The sequence below is a fragment of the Ambystoma mexicanum genome, chromosome 1q, assembly GCF_040938575.1.
Source record: "Ambystoma mexicanum isolate Mex_15411 chromosome 1q, UKY_AmexF1_1, whole genome shotgun sequence".
Taxonomy (NCBI): Eukaryota; Metazoa; Chordata; class Amphibia; order Caudata; family Ambystomatidae; genus Ambystoma; species Ambystoma mexicanum.
In genome coordinates this window covers 182,130,567-182,149,089 of record NC_090922.1, presented here as the reverse complement: position 1 = coordinate 182,149,089, position 18,523 = coordinate 182,130,567, and the positions used below count along the sequence as shown (strand labels likewise).

Sequence of the window (18,523 nt, the reverse complement as noted above, 5' to 3'; positions counted from 1 at the left end):
TAACTGGTGCAGGGATAAGAATTTGGATCCATTCCTTTGTAATACTCCAACAGTACTCTCTTTTCTCTTACAGTTCGCCGATTTGGGGCTCCAAGTTGGCACTATAAAAGGATATTTGGCAGCGCTATCTATCTTTAAGCGTTCCTCGGAAGAGGTGTCCTATTTTAATATGCCCTTAGTAATTCAATTCTTGAAAGGGTTAACAAATGTGTACCCCCCCCCCCCCGACACCTTTTCAGGTGCCTATTTGGGATTTGAATTTAGTCTTAAAATGTCTCATGTGTGTCCCTTTCGAACCTTTACATTCTTGCGCGTTAAGACTTCTCACTCTTAAAACAATTCTGTTGGTGGCTATAACATCAGCCCGCAGGGTAAGTGAGTTGCAGACACTGTCTTGTAAGCCTCCTCACACCATTTTCCATAGGGACAAGGTTATTCTAAAAGTCAAACCATCTTTCTTGCCTAAAATAGTTTCTAATTTTCATCTGTCACAAAAAATGACCTTACCTTCTTTTTATCCTCCGCCTCAGGCTAGTAAGGAAGAGGAATGGTTGCATAGACTGGTCCCAAAAAGGGCTCTCTTTCTACATTTCTGGATCGCCAAATCTCCAACAATGTGACCAACTATTTGTTGGCTATACTGGACACAAATTGGGCCTTGGAGTGTCTAAACAAACTCTATAATTCTAGCAATCCCTGAATGCGATAAATTAGCTGGGAACGAGCCTCCAGATGGATTAAGAGCTCATTCAACCAGAGGCATGGCAATTTCCACGGCTCTTCAGAGGGGTTTTCCCAGTGCAGGATATTTGTGCTGCAGCCACTTGGTCGTCAATGCACACCTTTGTAAAGCATTACTGCTTGGACTCTACTTCATATCAAGGAGGACTATTTGCGAAAGCTGTCCTTCATTCAGTCCATAATTAAAATCTCTAGTACTCCCACCTCCAAAATTACTACTGCTATGGGAGTCTATCATAAGATGAGGAATACCTGGGAGGACACAATCCATTGAAAGAACAAGTTACTTACCAACTGTAACGTTCTTTCGATTGGATGTTCCTCCCACGTATTCCTCTTTGACCCTCTCAACCTACCCCTATGTACAGTTTACGCCAGTTGCACTCGAACTTCCTTAAGAGCCTGAGGACTTAAAGCCTGATCAGCTGATGCGACCATGAACACTGTAAAAACTGAGCTGAGATAACGGGCACTGCTCGAGACCTTTATACAGCGGATGACGTTGACGCTCAACGGCGGCCCTCGAGGGACTACGACTCTGCGGCCTCGAACACAGCGCCCTGTGGTGAAAAATGTTTCTGAAGCAGCAGAGCTGCTATACGAATATCATAAGATGAGGAATACGTGGAGGAACATCCAATCGAAAGAACGTTACAGTTGGTAAGTAACTTGTTCTTTTCTTCTTTGATGTCCGCGAACAGTCCGGGACAGTCCTGTGATGTTTGCGAACATCTTAGATGTTCGGGGGCATCTGTGCTTATTTGTTCATCACATGGTTGGTGAAAAGCAGTTTTTGGATTTCATTCTAGACCTGATTCTGAATCGTTTTGGAAAGTGTGGTGCTGTTTTGTCAAGAGGGAACAAAATTAGAGGGGGGTACTCAACATTTTTAGATGGCTTATAACTTTCTTGCCATTTGACGAATGTAGACGAAAGTTTTTGTGCTCATGAGCAGTGGTCAGATTGTCCGGGTGATGGCATAAGAAAAAGTGGCCATGTCCACTAGGGTCCGGCCATGGGGTGAAGCTTTGAAAAGGGGAAAACAAATGTGCTTGTGGTAATCTGCTCATAGGCTTCTCTCTTTGCCTTCTGCAGGCCGCCATGGAAAGGGAAGAAAATATATATATATATATATATATATATATATATATATATATATATATATATATTTTTTTTTTTAAATGTTAACCACCCCGGCTTTGGCAACCCGGAGTGGTAATGGCTTTCATCCCCCATAACGGGGGCTGGAACGGGGTATAATGGTCCGGAGCCCTCGTTATCCACCCTCGTTTTTGCTTGGGCTGATAACTTGGGCTGACGGGCCGTAATCCCCCGTTCCAGTCCCTAGAACAGGGGATGAACGCCACATTATTCCCATGCGCATAACACAAAATGGTAATGAGAATGTTAGAAAATCTTATTGAGTCTATGTACTTAACTGGGAAATGTAAAGTACATGGAGCCGATAAAAAATATAACTAAAGAAATAATCTTAACTGTGCAAGTTGCTTCCTAAGGACCCTTTTTTTTTTTTGTTTTGTATTTTTTTTGCACGAGAGGTTAGAACCTAAGGTAGGGGAGGGAAATGAGGGAAGAGGCACCAAGCACTAATATTGAGGGGCAGTTGGACAGGGGAAGATGTTGCACATGTTTTATCTAAGATGGGGGAGCAGTGTTTCTCATGCTCCTTGATTACAGCTTGAAAAGCATTTCAAAATTGCTCCCCCCCCTGCAGAGTGGCGTGTTGCAGTATAGACAGAGGACTGTTGTCTTCGAAAGATATGGATCAACAGCCTCTTTTATTGCTTGAAAGGTAGCTGGTGGGATTTTGTGTCCCACAGAAGGTGTGTGTACTGGTTGAGGAAGATGAGGTGGAGGAAGACGCCTACTACTTGCTAGGAAAGGAACAAACTTTCAGAGATTTGCAGTGGTTGGAATGGGTGTGGCGGCGCATGGAGGTGGTCTTGTAGGAGTACTGTCCAGGTAGTCCGCGACTGAGTTGTACTCGGTGCATTTCACTTTGGTAGCTTTAACCTTTAGTACATTCCCAACAGTAGTTAAGAACTGCCACACACATGATTCTCTCTTGGTGCTAGAGCTAGGTACTTCCTCTAGCTCATCTTCTTGGTCCTCTTTATTGTCTTTTGGAGTACTGTGCTTTTTGTTGTTGTGTAGGACCTCCAGCTGGTTGTGGTGGCTCTGGAGGAGGAGGGATGGTAATTGCTGTTGCAATTTTTAAGATAAAAAGCAATTTGGTAATATTCTTCCAAGAATGTGCTCTGTACTAGATTGTTAATAAATAGATAATTAATAAGAATAGGGGTAGGAGCTGGTATCCAGTTAAAATATCGAAGAAAAAAAAAGTCGAATGCAAAAATGATGAAAAAAATGTCTGAAAAAAATTTCTGAATGTGTTTAATGGGAACTCCCCGTTAAATTTTAATTTTTAAAAAAACACATTGGAAAAAAAAATGTTTCTACATTATTTTTTTAGACATTTTTGCAGTCGACATTTTCACTATAAACTGTGGGAGTTGTGCAAAGGGAAGGTTTTGAGCTTTAAAGTTCCTAGATCAGTAGAAAGTGCAGTTCCAAACTGTCAGCGAAGCACAGACCCATTTGCAAACATCTTGTTATGACGCGCATGAGGGTGCGGTCACGTGACATTGGTCGGAAGGTCTGCAATGACGTCAGACGTTTGCAGGCATCGACGAATGCAAAAACTGGAAAAAGTTGCAAAAAATGCATAGAAGTGTTAAAAATGATGCTAAAAGGTGGGAAATGGCAGAGATTTAAGGTGACATTTTGTAAATTGGACAAAAATGTTGCTAAATTGGACAAAAATGTTGCTATATTGGGATAAGTATGATATTAGTAAGTTGTAGGAAATTAGCATGCACTCGTAAAAACCCATGAAATTCACTGAAAAACTTTGCTAAAGGGACGTAATGGTTACAAGTAAAACCGAAAATCCTCAGAAATTTGCCAGTTTGGTAAGTTAAGCAACCATAACTCGCACCACCACCTTTCACTGCTAAGACTAACAGATGATAACTAGATATATAACCAAGAGATGGGGGTGGTGGGGAATTTTCTGCAACGACTCTCATGGTTCTGTCTGCCAAGAAGAGGTGATCCAACTGGTGGCTTCAGGTGAGAAGTTGGTGGCAGAAGTGAGGTGCTGGCATAAGATTCTGTGGTCTGCCAGGTCAAATGCTGCAGATAGTCAAGGAATAGTAAGAGTGCTGGTTTACCTGTGTCCTTAAGCTCGTCTAACTATTTTTAAGTCAAGGAGTACCTATTCTGTGCCATGGCTAGGATGGAAGCCCGATTAACGGCTTCCTAGGATGCAGTTAGACTCAAGGTATTGTTGGATCTTTAGGTAGGCTGCATGGTCCAGGATCTTTAGGAGGAATGGGAAACTGGTGATAGGGTGGTAGTTAGTCGGGATGGCGGGGTCCAGAGTAGGTTTTCTTTAGAACAGGATGACCCAAGTTTCTTTGAGACTAGTGGAGACGTTGCAGGCAGTAAAGGAGGAATTGATAATGGCTGTGATAGGAGTAAGGACATTGGTGCAATCCTTGATGACTGTGGCTGGGCAGGCATTTCTTTAGCAGTGAGATGGCTTAATGCCCTTCAAGATGGTGGCAACGTCAGCGTCCGATACCGGGTGAAAACAAAAAGGTGGTAGGTCATGTTACGTGTTTGATAAGGGGGTGGTGATGGTATGTTGTAGTTCGATGCTGATAGTATAAAGTTTTTGTTTGATTTTCTTCTGGGGTGTGGAGGAAATCATTTTCGAATGATAATGGAGGTCCTTGTGGGGTGATAGATGATGTGCATTGTGATGGTGGGGTGTGGGATAAGGACAGTTTGGTAGATAGTAAGTCACAGTTTGGTATCGGGTAATAGCTGATTTGTCTGATAGAGCGGGACCTCCTCCCCCACAACCCCTTGCGATCAGTGCTACCCCACCTCCTCTGAAATCTAGTCTGCCTCTTCGGAGGATGGTGAATCCTGGCAGTATAGCGATGGAAAATGCAGGACCAGAGGCGGTGTTGAAGCCAAGTTTTCAGTGATAGCCAAGAGGTCCAGTTTGCTGTTGGTGATAAGGTCGATGATGTCCTGGGAGTGCGCTATGATGCACCTAGCATTGACTAAGGCACAATTCAGAGGAGGGTTGGGAAGTTTAGAGAGGGTGAGGTGCGCCATGCTAGCTGGAATATGCTTGGCGGCCTTGATCTGAGGTGGGTTAGGCAGGTTAAAGGGTCTGATGTCAGCCAAGCTGCATTGAGTGAGGCTGGCGCCATGGTTTTCAGGCGGGCTGGCAGGTTCTGCTAGCAAAGCACAGACAGGCTGGTTGAAGTGGGGCATGTCACGCAGTTTAGGTAGTGCAGACACATTAGGCAGACTGGGGTTAACCTTTCTGGATAATAAATGGCTTGTGGCACAATTTTGAAGCGGTACAGGCGGATTAGGCAGTCTCAAGTCAACATTGCCGAGTAGTGCTAGTGACATGAACCAGTGATACAGGCGAGTTTGACCATCAACTATCAGTTTTGCTGGATTGGATTATATAGGTGGAAGTGTTTAGGGGTGAGGCAGGCCGGATTGGGGAACTGTAGCCCGTAGTGCTTCCTTGCGTGAGGCTCTGGGTCAGATTTGGAGTAGGACAGGGGTGGGGTAAGTGCGTGACTGCTCTTCGTTGCTGCATGGGATGGGATGTGAGGTGGATATGCACACGCATGTAGATGGTAGTTTCTAGGTGTCAGGAGTGTAGTGGCGGGGTCGTGGTGCATGTAAAAATACATGCACACCTTAGATGGCCTAGGCACGGTAGGTAGATGATCTTAGATGCAGATAGGCCTGGTTTTAGGTTGTGCGGTGCAGAGGTGTGTGAAGGGAGAGGGTTGGGGCCCTGAGGTGGGTCACAATGAGGGAGGAATGTAGTTGGCAGGATGCAGGAGTGGCACAGGAGCAATCTAGGTAAAAAGCGAGTGCGTATGGAGCACCAGTGTGACTCCCTCCCTCCTGTCCCCCCATCCTTCTTCATGTGTGCTTTGCCACAGACACTAAATTGGCGTGCTTTTTGCTGTTGATGGGTTGGGTTTTCAATAGGTCAATGCCCGTTTTGTTCTAGATTGATGAAGGGGTCCGTGGGATCGAATTTCATTTGGTTCCATTGGCAGGTACATCCTGCATAGAGGTGGTGCGCGTGAGGGGGCGTCACGCTGGTTCTGGTAGGTGGGATAGTTCATTGCAATAACCACTGATGTTTCATACCTCGCACAGGGTCATTTCACTACTAGTTCGTGTGGTTATCGAGTCCTGGTGCGTGGGTTATATTCCGTACTTGTAGGCTTGGCTGAGTTTTTGTGGCCCTTTCTGGCGGACTATGGCCTTACAATTGTACGTTAATAAACACTGTACAAGAGGCTGCGTTTTACAGCAGTTTGCTTAAAAAAAGAGAGCAATTCGTGCACGGAACAGAACCCCTGCAGAAACAATGGCAAGAAAGATACTGAAGTAAAACAAGAAATAAACTTGGTACCCATATCCGTAGAGCGTTATGGACAGAGCTGAGCCTCAGTAAGGGTCTGCGATCTTATAAACAAGCTGTGTACTGACGGCAGTTCGGACAGGCGGCCTTATCTGCCATCAGGCTGGTTTCTTTGCCCAACTCCCCCCCCCCCCCCGCCCCTTCCCCCCGCCCTTTCCTGAGGGTCCTAGGCTTGACTTGTCCAGATGTGCAGAGGGCTGCTCCCAGTGTTCAGAGCTGGCTAAACCGGTCGCAGGCCCGAGATCACTATCTGGTGCTCTTGTTCAGCTGGGGGCGGGGCGGCAAAGCAGAAAGAGGGAGCGAGTTGGGACCATGTGCCATGCTAGTGTGCCGCCGAAAAAGACTGCTTTGATTCCCGGGAGCGGTCTAAAGGGAGAAAGGGGATTTGCCGCTGAAAGGTCGGTAGATCTAAGCATTTGTGACTTTGGGCACATAGATGCAAGTGAAATAGAGCTTGTCTGTGGAAGCGAGGGTGGGTTGGAAAAATGTACAGGCTCTCCTGGAATCCCTCTCGCACCCCACGAGCTGCGTGGTCATCACTCTTCGCGTACAACTCAGAGACTCCACTACCAAACTCTCACACATCGCATTTAGAGGGACAGGAGGCGCAGGATCACCGGGGATTGACGACCACACGTTAACAGACCGACCAACTCTCCCAAAGTTCCAGACAAACATCTATTTTTTTTTAACTTTCTCCTGCCTAAAATGTAGTGTCCCCCATAAAAGTAAGTGGGGGGACACATTTTTTATCATACTCTTGTACATTTTCCTTTTAACTGTTATAAAATGTAGGTTTGTTCGTGTATTAAGTTTGGCCTGTTATCTCACGATTGGTTCTAATGGTAAATCTTTCAATCCGATTACATGGCCTGCCATTGCTTCTTCCCGTGCGCCATGTTGTGGTCTCTATGGCACAGTCCCCACCTTCACCTCCTCACCCCGGACTCCTCACGCTTCTCCCTCCTCCCTCAAGAACACTCCCCCAGCCCACCCAAGTTTCCCCAACCCTTCCCCCTCACCCCCCCTGCGTGCCTTCTGCTTGCTCTGTATCATAACAGTCGGGCGCCTCACACCACGGAATTCCCTTTTCTATTTTTGTGGCGCCCATGTTGCATCTTGCTTTTTTATGGAGAATTGGCTCACATGCACAGCACAAAACCACTCCCTCCCCAAAAAAACCACCCATCAGCACCCTGAAGGGAGCCATGGGGTGCTATAGTCTTAACAACAAAATTTGCAGGTAGGCAGTTAATTGCCAAGTCGTGGTGGTTGGGAGTTCACACCACAGTGGTAAATTTGGTGGTAAATTTGACAAACTCTTATCCTTGCCACCACTTAGTTAGGCAGTAAATGAGCCAAATAACGAGTGCCAGGTTGGCATATTGTGTCCCATTCATGAAGCCACTAGGAGTTTCGTAGCACTTACCGTGGCCTACCAATATTAACTCCGCAAAATCTTTTGAGGTTTTTCTTCCACTTGACCTTCAAGCTCTGAATATGGTGATGTGGTAATTTAATTTCTAACACTTTGACCACACAGCACCACATTCCTAATGAGGCCCATTATGTGTCAGTAATTTTGTTCTTAAACCTGAAGAAAAAGGGGAATTGCTTGAATCTTCTGTAGAAGCTAGACTTGTTGCACACTATATTGACATTCTACACACCCGTATACTTTTAAGTGCTACTTATTTTGTAGAGCGATTAAGGGCCTACTTGGGGAGAGAGAGAGAGAATTATTAAAAAAAATAGATAAGTTTAACAAAAACAAAGGTCTATAAACGGTGAAAACAACAAAGATAAGGTGCAAACACATATTACATACCACCACAAATGTGACAATAAAACTGTAACTAAAACCGCTTGCTCCATGCCACTACAAATTCAACCAGAAAACTGCAACTAGAAACACCCACTCCATGTCGCTACCAATCCAACCTTCATGTTCACTTTACTGTAACCAGTCTAATAATTAAAGTGATTGTTAAGGGTGGATTTGTTGTGGTATGCAGTGGGTGTTTCTAGTAGTATTGTTTTGGTTGAATTTGTAGTGGTATCTAGTAGCCACTAAGTGATTCTAACGTAACTTTATTTCCACTGTTGGTAGAATTTGTAGTTTTTGTTAGATTGGCCTTAACTCTTTTTAAAAATATTTGTATATGTAATTTCATTTTTTTTTAATGGATTATGGCTTCTAGCGTTAGAGTGTTTCTTGTATGTGTATTGCATATAAGGGTATAACATAACAGTTCATGGCATACGAGTGTGTTGTAAAAGCTTGTGGTTTAAGACTGTGTGGCACAAAGTGTGTAGCGTAATTTACATGCACATTTCATACATTTACATAAAAAATCTGTATATTGGATCTGCATGCAGTGCTCCAGAGAAGTGGCAGTATTTTACTTCCTATTTTTTAAAGTCGAGAGTAAAATGATTTTCATGGGAGTAAAAAAGTAAATCCCATTCGGAATGAGTGTGTTTTATAAGCAGGTTAAAATATGTTTGAAATGTAAAATAGCAATGCTTTTTGTAATATTATTTCATGCACATTAAACATAAACATTGTTACCTCTTCAGATCAGGCAGTAACAATGGTAGTTTTTTTTCTGTGCCACTAGGTGTGCTACTGGTTGAAACATACCCATGGAGCTGTGTGTATGTGTGTGTTTGGAAGCATGGGTGCAAGTTCTTATGTAATGTTAGTGGGATTTATACAGTGCACTGCTACTATTTACATAATCTCCAGGCACCCTAATATGCGTCTGTTGCCTACCTTTTGTTGGGAATATTTTTACTCCATATTTTTCCTATTTGGGAGCATTTACCTATTCTTAGGGAGTGAAAGTGGCTGATGCACCTCTTACCTGTAGGGCTTGTGTACATGTGAAAAATATACTCGCAAGTGAAAACTTGAAAATAAGTGTGCATGGTGTGTGTATGGTATAAGTTGTTTGTGTGTTTTGCATGAAGTTATATGAAACTCATACTTTCTAAACGGCTGATAATTGTTGTAGGCATTTTGCAATGATATTAAGGATATAGATTCTACACGTTTTGTACATGTACACATCTTTGGCACTTAGTATATATGTAAAAAAAACACGTACCACTTCAGCGTGGCTTTTATGTTCTGTTGTGATTTATATACTAGAGTATATGTTGAAAACGTACATACCCTACAGGTTTTGTAACATGTGCATGTCTTGCTGTATAGGAATTTTAAAGGTTGTACATGTATAGTTTGTACACATTTGTGTAACAATTTCACTTGATGTAAATGGATTTGTACGTTTACGATTGTGTGCATCTTAGTGCATAGGATTTTTTCAGGTCACACTTGTATATTGTATTGTATTTGGTTATTTATATAGTGCTCTTTGCCCACTTGTGTGGCCTTGTGCGCTTTTTCCTTGGTTGAACGCCCTTGGTGACCGTAGTCGATGTGGTTGGAAATTCTAGGGAGTTTAGCTTAGGAGATGCATGTTTGCCGTTCTAGGACTTATGTGGCTGTCAGAGCTTGACTCAGCAGCGCAAGAGAGGTCAGACACATGGGTGGGTGCTGTTCAGGGTTAGAGATAGATTGCTATTGTTGAGAGAGGCTTATGTGAGGCCAGCTATACCGGTTCCTTTCGGGCGGTGGTCGATGTATGCTAGTGGCAGAGCTGTTGAGGTACGTCAGGTGTTTCAGTCTGGATGGCTATGTGTGCTCTAGGCTCGATATGCTTCGCTGTAGCCGTGTTCTATTGTGCATGGATGTTGGGCCGTGCCTGCGGCCTGCGTGAACACTAGTGGTGTGAAGATATACATACAGTAGGTGTGCTTGTCTCCGTGTGTGCGCATATGTGTGTATGTCTGTGCCAATGTATGTGTATATATGGTATTTCAGTGATGTGTACTTGCTGCGCTCTAAAGTTAGCCATTATGTTGTATCCAGCCGCCCTCCAAAGCAAAGCTTGCCACTGCTTTAAAACTTGCTGCGCACTGATGTTTACAATTCTTTTTGCCACCGCGATAGTGTTGTGTTCTGCTACGTTGCACTTTCCTTCGACAGTGCTCCCTGGGTTGGATTCAGACGTCTCCACCTTGCAAGGGTTGTGCGCCACCACACTGCATTTCTTTACCCCCATGGTAAGTCAGGCCATTGTCTATAGTTTACCACACTTGCATTCTGCCTAAGGATCCAAACTCATATCGCAACCATAAAACTAGTACCTTTTTGGGCTCCAGCCCAGCACTCAGACCACGTATTACGAATTCTGGAAACCTCAACCCGGCCTCTAATACTACTATTGCGATACCGTAGCTCACAAGCACTACAGTCTGGAAAATAAGCTACAACACCACAGAGAGGCCTTCATCCCATGTGAACATGATACCTGCAAAGCCCCAGCAACCTGAGGCTCCCAAGCACCATGAGACTGAGACTGAAATACAGTCACCACAGGGAGGCCTTCGTAACACAGGAAACTCGGATAAAAATACAACAACCACAGTGAGACTTTCACCACTGTGAACCCCATGCAACTACAAAACCCCGGCGACAGTTGGCTCAAAAGCCCCATGATACTGAGACTGAGATACAACCACCACAGAGAGGCCTTTGCAACTGGGAAGCAAATAACTATATAGAACCCCACAAGGGAAGACCACGACCATGTGATAGCCCCTGGATCCTGGGATAGCTGCCAACCCCTGGATTGGATTCCCCCCGGTTAGCCCTGACCTCTGGGATAGACCACACCCCTCAGGGTTAGCCCCCAACCACTGGGTTAGTTCCCAGCCCCTGAGATAGCCCTGTCACCTAGGGCAGCCCTGACCCCTGTGATAGTCCCTGACCCTGGGATAGACCTCACTCTCTGGATAGACCTAACCACAGATGCCCCACATCAGGAAAGACCAATGCACAAGGAATAACCAAAACAGAAAAAAACAATTGAAACAATCTCATAACAGCACACCCGGGAACCAACTATACCAAGAGATGGCACACCTACACGTCCACCGCGATGAGTCCCTTTGCTAGAAGAAGACAAAAATCACTCTACTTATCACCTTACCTGTCAACCTACCACCCACTCGGGCAACCATCCATCCTCAAGCACCATAATCGGGTAAGGAGGAAAATCGGAAACCCAATGGAAAGACTGGAAATCCACTGAAACAAAACTGAAAGAAACCACATCAGCATGCCATTCATCACAAAAAAAATGGGAACAACACACCGAATCATCATTGTCAGCAGGCATACAACCCTGAAATAAACATCATTCCAAGACCAAACCTTGCTGAACTACTCAACGAAGAAACAGAAACGGCAGATCTGAATACACCTGCCAGTGGAAAAAATTGACTGTCAATGCAATCTCCCACATATACAGCCAAAGACCAAACGAACCACAGAAAACAAAAAGGTACACTGCAACCCAGTTAATGCCACATCAATGTCAAAACAAACAACCTTAATATACGAATTCCTAAGCAATGGAGGGACATGCGTCCTATTCCTCACTGAAACCTGACTAACTCAAAACTATGAGGTACGAGCGCACAATTGCCTACCCAACAACTTCAAACTTAAACAAGCCAACCGAGAAGGAAAAAGAGGAGGAGGTCTCACCGTAGCAGATGAGGACCTGCTAAAAATAACAGCACCGCCACTAAACATCGCAAATTGCAAATCATTCCTCCTGAATCTAGCCTTAGATCTCCAAACCAACCTAACGTTTCTACTTGTATACAGACCACCGACATGCAACCCCACCTTCAGACACTTTTGTTGATGCCATCACCAAAATTGCCATTAAACATGATCACCTGATCCTAGTGGGAGACTTCAACATCTGGTTCATAGTAGAAAATATCAACTCACCCAAAACTTTGACTAATCAACTAGCAACAATTGCATCTACAACAACCAGTGAACGGAGTGACGCACACAGCGGGCCCCACATTAGATGGAATCTTCTGCCACAAAAACATGTCACAACTGCACCACCAACGCAAATCCTCTGAAGTGACTACCTCATTATACCCATTGTGATCCACTCGCCAACACGGATACTTGCTAACCTCCCAAAAAATCCTCAAGTAATGAAAAGAAACTGGAAATCCATTAAACGCAAGACTGGAAGTCCAACAATCCACCAATCGCTGTTCTAGACTCAGCCAGCATGGAAGAAAGAACAGGCGCAATCCAAAAATGGATCGCGAAAACATTGGATGACATTGCAAAGACAGATGCGACTGTACAAAGGAGAAATACTCAAAGCAAAAAAGACATTTTACAGCAAACTGATCATAAACTCACGCAATGCCCAGAAAGAGATGTTCAACATCATAAACGAGTTAAGAAATCCAGCAATATGCAACACACCAACCCCATTACAAAAACTATGCGATGACCTTGCAGACCACTTCAATAACAAAATCACAAACATCCAGCAAATCATTGAGAGCAAGACAAAAATCCCCATCAGCCTACACCGGAACCATCTACCACCGATATCGACAGAAAAATTCAACAGTCTCGTGAGCAAAAGCAGCCACTCCTTAAAGATCCATCGGGCAACACAGAAGACCTTACCAACTACCGACTAATCTCAAACATCCCATACCTGGAACAAGTAGAAAACAATTGGGTACTAGACCAGGCACAAGTAGGTTTCAGACCCATGAGAGGAACATAAACTGCATTACTATCTATATGAGGTGATCTAAAAACCAACACAGACTCTGTCGAATGCCACTAATACTACTCATCCTCCCAGCAGCCTTCAACATAGTCCACCACGAAACACTTATCAAAAGACTCAAAGGTATTGGAATCGGCAGCACAGCACTCCTCTAGTTAAAATCCCCCTTGACTGAAAGAACAGAAACAACTTGAATAGCACCATGCGAGTCAGCACCTCGCAAAACATCCCACAGGGCTCATCGCTATCACCACTAGTCTTAAACATCTACATGACCCCCATGATTAACCTCATTAATAAACATTGCCTCACCTGCTACAACTATGCAGATGACACTCAAATAATCTACAAAATCAATGCCAGCGACAAACAAAACCCAGCCCATACCAACTGCCTCACTGAATTAAAACAGTGGATGAGCACCAACAGCATTGAAGTCAATCTAGACAAAACAGAAATCATGATCCCACCCGATGACCTGTTGAACAGTCATGACATTCCATGGCCTAACAAACTGGGAAACCCATCAGAAACATCCAAAGTGGTAAAAAAAATCTCAGAATACTGATGGACAATGAACTAACACTAGAACCACACGTTAATGCAGTAGTTAAGGAATGCTCAGGAGGATAGCTCAGGGGAAACGTGCTCGCCTTGGAAGCAAGACGACACTGGGCAACACAGGTCTGATCCCCGGGTACTCGCATAGAAACCTCTGGGTATTAAGCGCGTTATAAACAACCTATCATTGCCTCTTCACATGCACGCAATCAAGAGGATACTCCCCTTCTTCACCTTCCCACACAGAACACTCGCCATCATCTCTCTCGTCATGTAAAGAATACACTACGCCAACAGCATCTATCCTGGAATGCCAGAATACCTTATGAGAAAACTACAGCGAATACAGAATGCAGCAGCAAGACTACTCCTCAGACTCAGCGAGAATGCATCACACCAGCACTGAGAACACTACATTGGATACCAGTCAAAAAAATTAATCTTCTTCAAAACACTCTGCATAACGCACAGAGGAATCCACAGCCAAGGAGCTGAATTCCTACAGGGAAAAATCTCCATCTACAAAACAACACGAACCCTAAGGTTCAGCAACGACATTCGCCTCAAAATGAAACAATACGGAAAACGCACATTCTGGGGATCACATTCTCCTGCATAGTGGTGAGAGTTTGGAACTCTCTTCCAAAGGAAATGCGAACAACAGAAGATCACCTAAAATTCTGAAAGCTTTTAAAAACAGTTTTTTTTTTGACTCGCCAAGCTAAAAAGGGAACAACGGCGAATGAAAACCGCCAGCGCAACACAATAAGAAACTCTGAAACTGGATCACCCAGAAAAATAAAATGCTCGACCACAAGCATCATAGAATAAGTTTAATCCAACGCACCAACCCAATGCAAAGACAGACAGAGAGGACCGCTGACTAACCTTACTAAAACTCTCTAATACTCGGCATACCCACCCTCCAACACAAAAGAAACCAGACACATACCTTTGCCACAAACAACACTGCAAGCACTCTACTTACTCTCCACAACACCCAAGACACATATAAACCACCCATATACAGCCACCCACCGAACACCACATAAAGATGAAAACTAAAAACAAACCAAGGAGCGCGAACCAAGAGAAGTAAGTGATTTCCGTTGCCCCCCCCCCTCGCTTGGCCGTAGGACACAAGAGCCCTCAGCCCGAACCTGCGACACAGTTGATTGCGGCCTTGCCTGCGCCCTACGCCTGGGGGAACCCGCGAAACCGTAGAAAGGCAACCCGTTACCTTCCAGACGCGGGCTGTCCGCGGGGCTTCTTGACAGTTAGCGACATCGAAGGGGTGGGCACACAATGGGTGCACTTTGCGTCTGATCTGCGGGCCCCCACGTGGAGGTGTCCACGGGACATTGAGAGACTACCAACAACCCCGCTCCCGCCCTTCTCTAGATGATAAGGTCCTTGCTCAGACTGAAACAATAAACGCATCTCCCCCACAGAGGGAAAGGCCCCCGGAGATACTCTTAAAATGGCCCGTCTCAGCCAGAAACTGAATTAAAAAAAAAAAGGAAATAATTGGACTAGGGGCATGTGCCTCCTCTGTGGTACCAGGTACTTGAGCACCTGCACTCACGACACGTTGAAACTGCAACATCAGGCGCATGAACGCCTGCCAGAAACTTGCCATATACGCATACCGATCAGCACCCCAAATTGACGTCAGCCCCACAATGGCCACATCATCAATTGCTGGCGCAGAGACCGCCGCGACAAAAAGAGATATTGCAGATTTACTTTCGGAAATGAGGAATATGGGAGCCAACATAGGAGGAAAAATCGATACACTCACACAGCGCCTTGACAACACAGAGGACAGGGTTGAAGGTGTTGAGAACAATCAGACCTCAATTGATGTCTTGGAAACGCAGCTCACCCACAGAATAACTGAATTAGAAAGAAGAGAGCAAGAATTCAAATTTAAGATGGACGATTTGGAGAAACTCGAAAGACTACACAATCTATGCTTTTTTGGGATTCCTGAGGAGGAAGGGGAAACAGAGGATGACCTAAAAACGACCCTTCATGACATCATCAAGCTCCTCGTTGCAGATGACAACATTGATGAACCCAAAACAGAACGCATTCACAGAGCGGGAGGCCCACCTGGAGGCCCGAGATCGGTGCTGGCAAGATTTCACCGGTATCAAGATAGGATGAGAGTGTTGGAAAAGGCGAGGAGTGGAGACACCATCACCCTGAGTGGAGCCCAAATATCGATATATCAGGACCTCTCCGCCCTGGCATTAGCCCTGAGGAAAATGTGCAAACCACTCACGACGTGGCTTAAATCTCGGGACACGCGCTACAGGTGGGGATATCCCTTTTCTCTCTCCTTCGAACATGAAGGCACGAAGATCAGGTTGAGCTCTGAAAAGCAGATCAAGGATTGCATCGCTGATTTACTAGGCGCGCAGGATTGCGATGAATCCCGTGACCGACCTCCCAGTGATGGGACGGAATGGCAGACACAGGGCTCGAAGAGGAAGAAGGTGAAAGGTTCGAGGAAATATCGCAGAGGGAACGGCTCTCCGGAGGGGGGCAGTTGAGCCTCGATAAGTATGGTACTCTTTGCTTGAATTGACATTTGATAAAGGGACAACATGGTTGCTTCTTGGTGAAATGCGATTGAGACCTCCACTCATCTTGCAGAATTGGGCTCACTCTGGGGGGAGGTTCCTGGGGGCTCATTAGTTATGTTGATGTTTATTCTACGAGGGGACCGTGAGGTAACGGTCCCCACTGGTGGTTCGGTCTAGGGCTAGTGAATCTAACTTGGCCCGATCGGATGCCACCAAACTCAGGTAGAGGGAAGGGGGAGTGGGGTGGGGGGGACTAAGGCACGTGTTGAATCAAGTGTAAATTTAAGAACTATGAACAGTGCAACAGTCATGTGGTTGTTTCGATACCAAGGAATTGAGTTACAACTGTCAGAGAATATGTATGGCCTTAGATTCCGTTGTTACGATGACCACTGAATCACATTGCAGGGGTGCCATAAGGGTGGGAACGTTGAATATCAAAGGTCTCAATTCACCAACAAAAAGATCACTTGTCTTTAGAGAATTTCGCAGATCAAAAATTGATATCCTTCTATTGTAGGAAACTAAATATATGAAAGGAGAGGAGAGGGTGGTCCTGGGGAGGCGTTCCGGGATGGAGTTCTGGGGTTCGGGACCATTGAGGAGGGGAGGAGTGGGAATTCTCATTAGGAAGGGGTTAGACTTCAATATCACAAAAGTTTGGTCAGATGTTGAGGGCCGTGCCCTGCTGGTTTCGGGGACCATTGGGAATGTGTCCACCACGATTGCCACGATTTACTCCCCCAATGTAGGGCAAGTTAGATTTCTCTCCAAAACAATTCCTAAGATTATGCTAGAGTCAACAGGTCACGTCATCCTGGGGGGGGGGGAGTTTAATACATGGACTGATCCCACGTTGGATTGGAAACCTGGTAATCCGGAAACGCGTGATAAACTCGGAGGAGATCACGCTCCATTCAGGTCAATGATGGAACTATATGACTGACTGATGTGTGGAGACAAATGCACCCTACAGAGAGAGCTTACACCTTTTTTTCAGCCCCACACAATACACTCACCCGCATTGACCACCTCTACTTCTCAAGAGAGCTATGCGGTACGACCTCACACACAGAAATCACACCAATCACATGGTCTGATCAAGACATGGTGATCGCCGACATGGTATGGGAGTCCTTGCCAGTCAGAGGTGGGAAATGGAGATGCAATGAAACCCTATGGAAAGACCCTGTCTTTAAGTCGGAAATGGAAACTAAGATCGCCAAATACTTTCGATTGAATGACACTGGAGAGGTCTCTAAACAGGGGGTCTGGGATGCGGGCAAGGCGACCTGGAGGGGAATCCTTATGAGGGAGGGAGCCAACAAGAAATGAGAGAGGGCTCTGATCGAAATTAGACTCCGCAGGGAAATCACTCAACTAGAAAATGAGGCGAGGGATGGGGATGTGCTAAACCGTGAAAAAGCCAGCCAAGCATGGAAAAAAAGAGAGAAACTCTGTCTCCTGGAACATGACCAAATAACACGCAAACTCCTCTTCCTCAAACAAAAGTTTTATGAGAAAGGAGACAAGGCGGACGAGTTGCTGGCGGCCAGGCTGCGAGCACAACAAGCAGAACGCAGAGTGCAGGAAATAGTTGACGGAGGACCCAGCACAGCGATAAGTAGGACCACCATTCCCGAAGCCTTTGCAGACTTTTATGAATCCCTGTACACCCCAGAGACGGAACCGGACCCGTCCGGCATTCGCTCCTACTTGTCTGACATTGATATGCCCAAACTGTCATGCAATGAGTCTGAGGCCTTGGACGCCCCCGTAACTTAGGAGGAGATTCAGGAGGCCATAAAACGCTAACTAAATCCCCGGGCGAGGATGGGTACACTGCAGGTTTTTACAAGACATTTGCCACACAGCTTACGCCCTTCCTAGTCGAATTATTCAATGAAATCCTACAGAATGGGAAACCTCCAGATTCATTTGTTAAAGCACTCATAACTGTCATCCCAAAAGAAGGGGGAGATCCCAAAAAATGTGGATCATATCGCCCCATTTCCCTGATCAACATAGACGCGAAGATATACACAAGGGTCCTGGCTGCTAGAATTGAGTCATTCATGCCCGCCTCATCCACCCCGACCAGGTTGGCTTTATATGGGGTCGCCAGGGTGCAGACACCATGTGTAAGTCCCTGCACCTGATACATACCTCCCACAACTTGGATACTGATCCCTCATTACTTTCCATCGACGCAGAAAAAGCGTTCGATAGCGTTGACTGGGATTTCCTAATGGGAGTCCTTTGCAAGATTGGAATGGGCCCTAAACTTAGGAAGGGAATCCAGGCAGTCTACTCGAGGCCCACAGCTTCGGTATTCGTAAATGGGACATATTCTAGGTGGTTTCGGTTGAAGCGAG

At 45.3% G+C, this 18,523-nt stretch overlaps 1 protein-coding gene across 5 annotated transcripts in view; it reads left to right on the top strand.

The window, feature by feature from the left end:
* The window catches only part of LOC138526347 (transcriptional enhancer factor TEF-1-like), a 261,859-nt gene that overhangs the window by 27,311 nt on the left and 216,025 nt on the right, over nt 1-18,523 (top strand). Inside the window, exon 1 of one of the 5 annotated variants that reach the window (XM_069637003.1) lies at nt 6,595-6,699. The exons of the other annotated variants lie outside the window; for them this stretch is intronic. The gene's annotated coding sequence lies outside the window, so the exon portion shown is untranslated. Of the gene's footprint in view, nt 1-6,594; nt 6,700-18,523 lie in introns of those variants that run through there. 5 annotated transcript variants of the gene reach the window in all.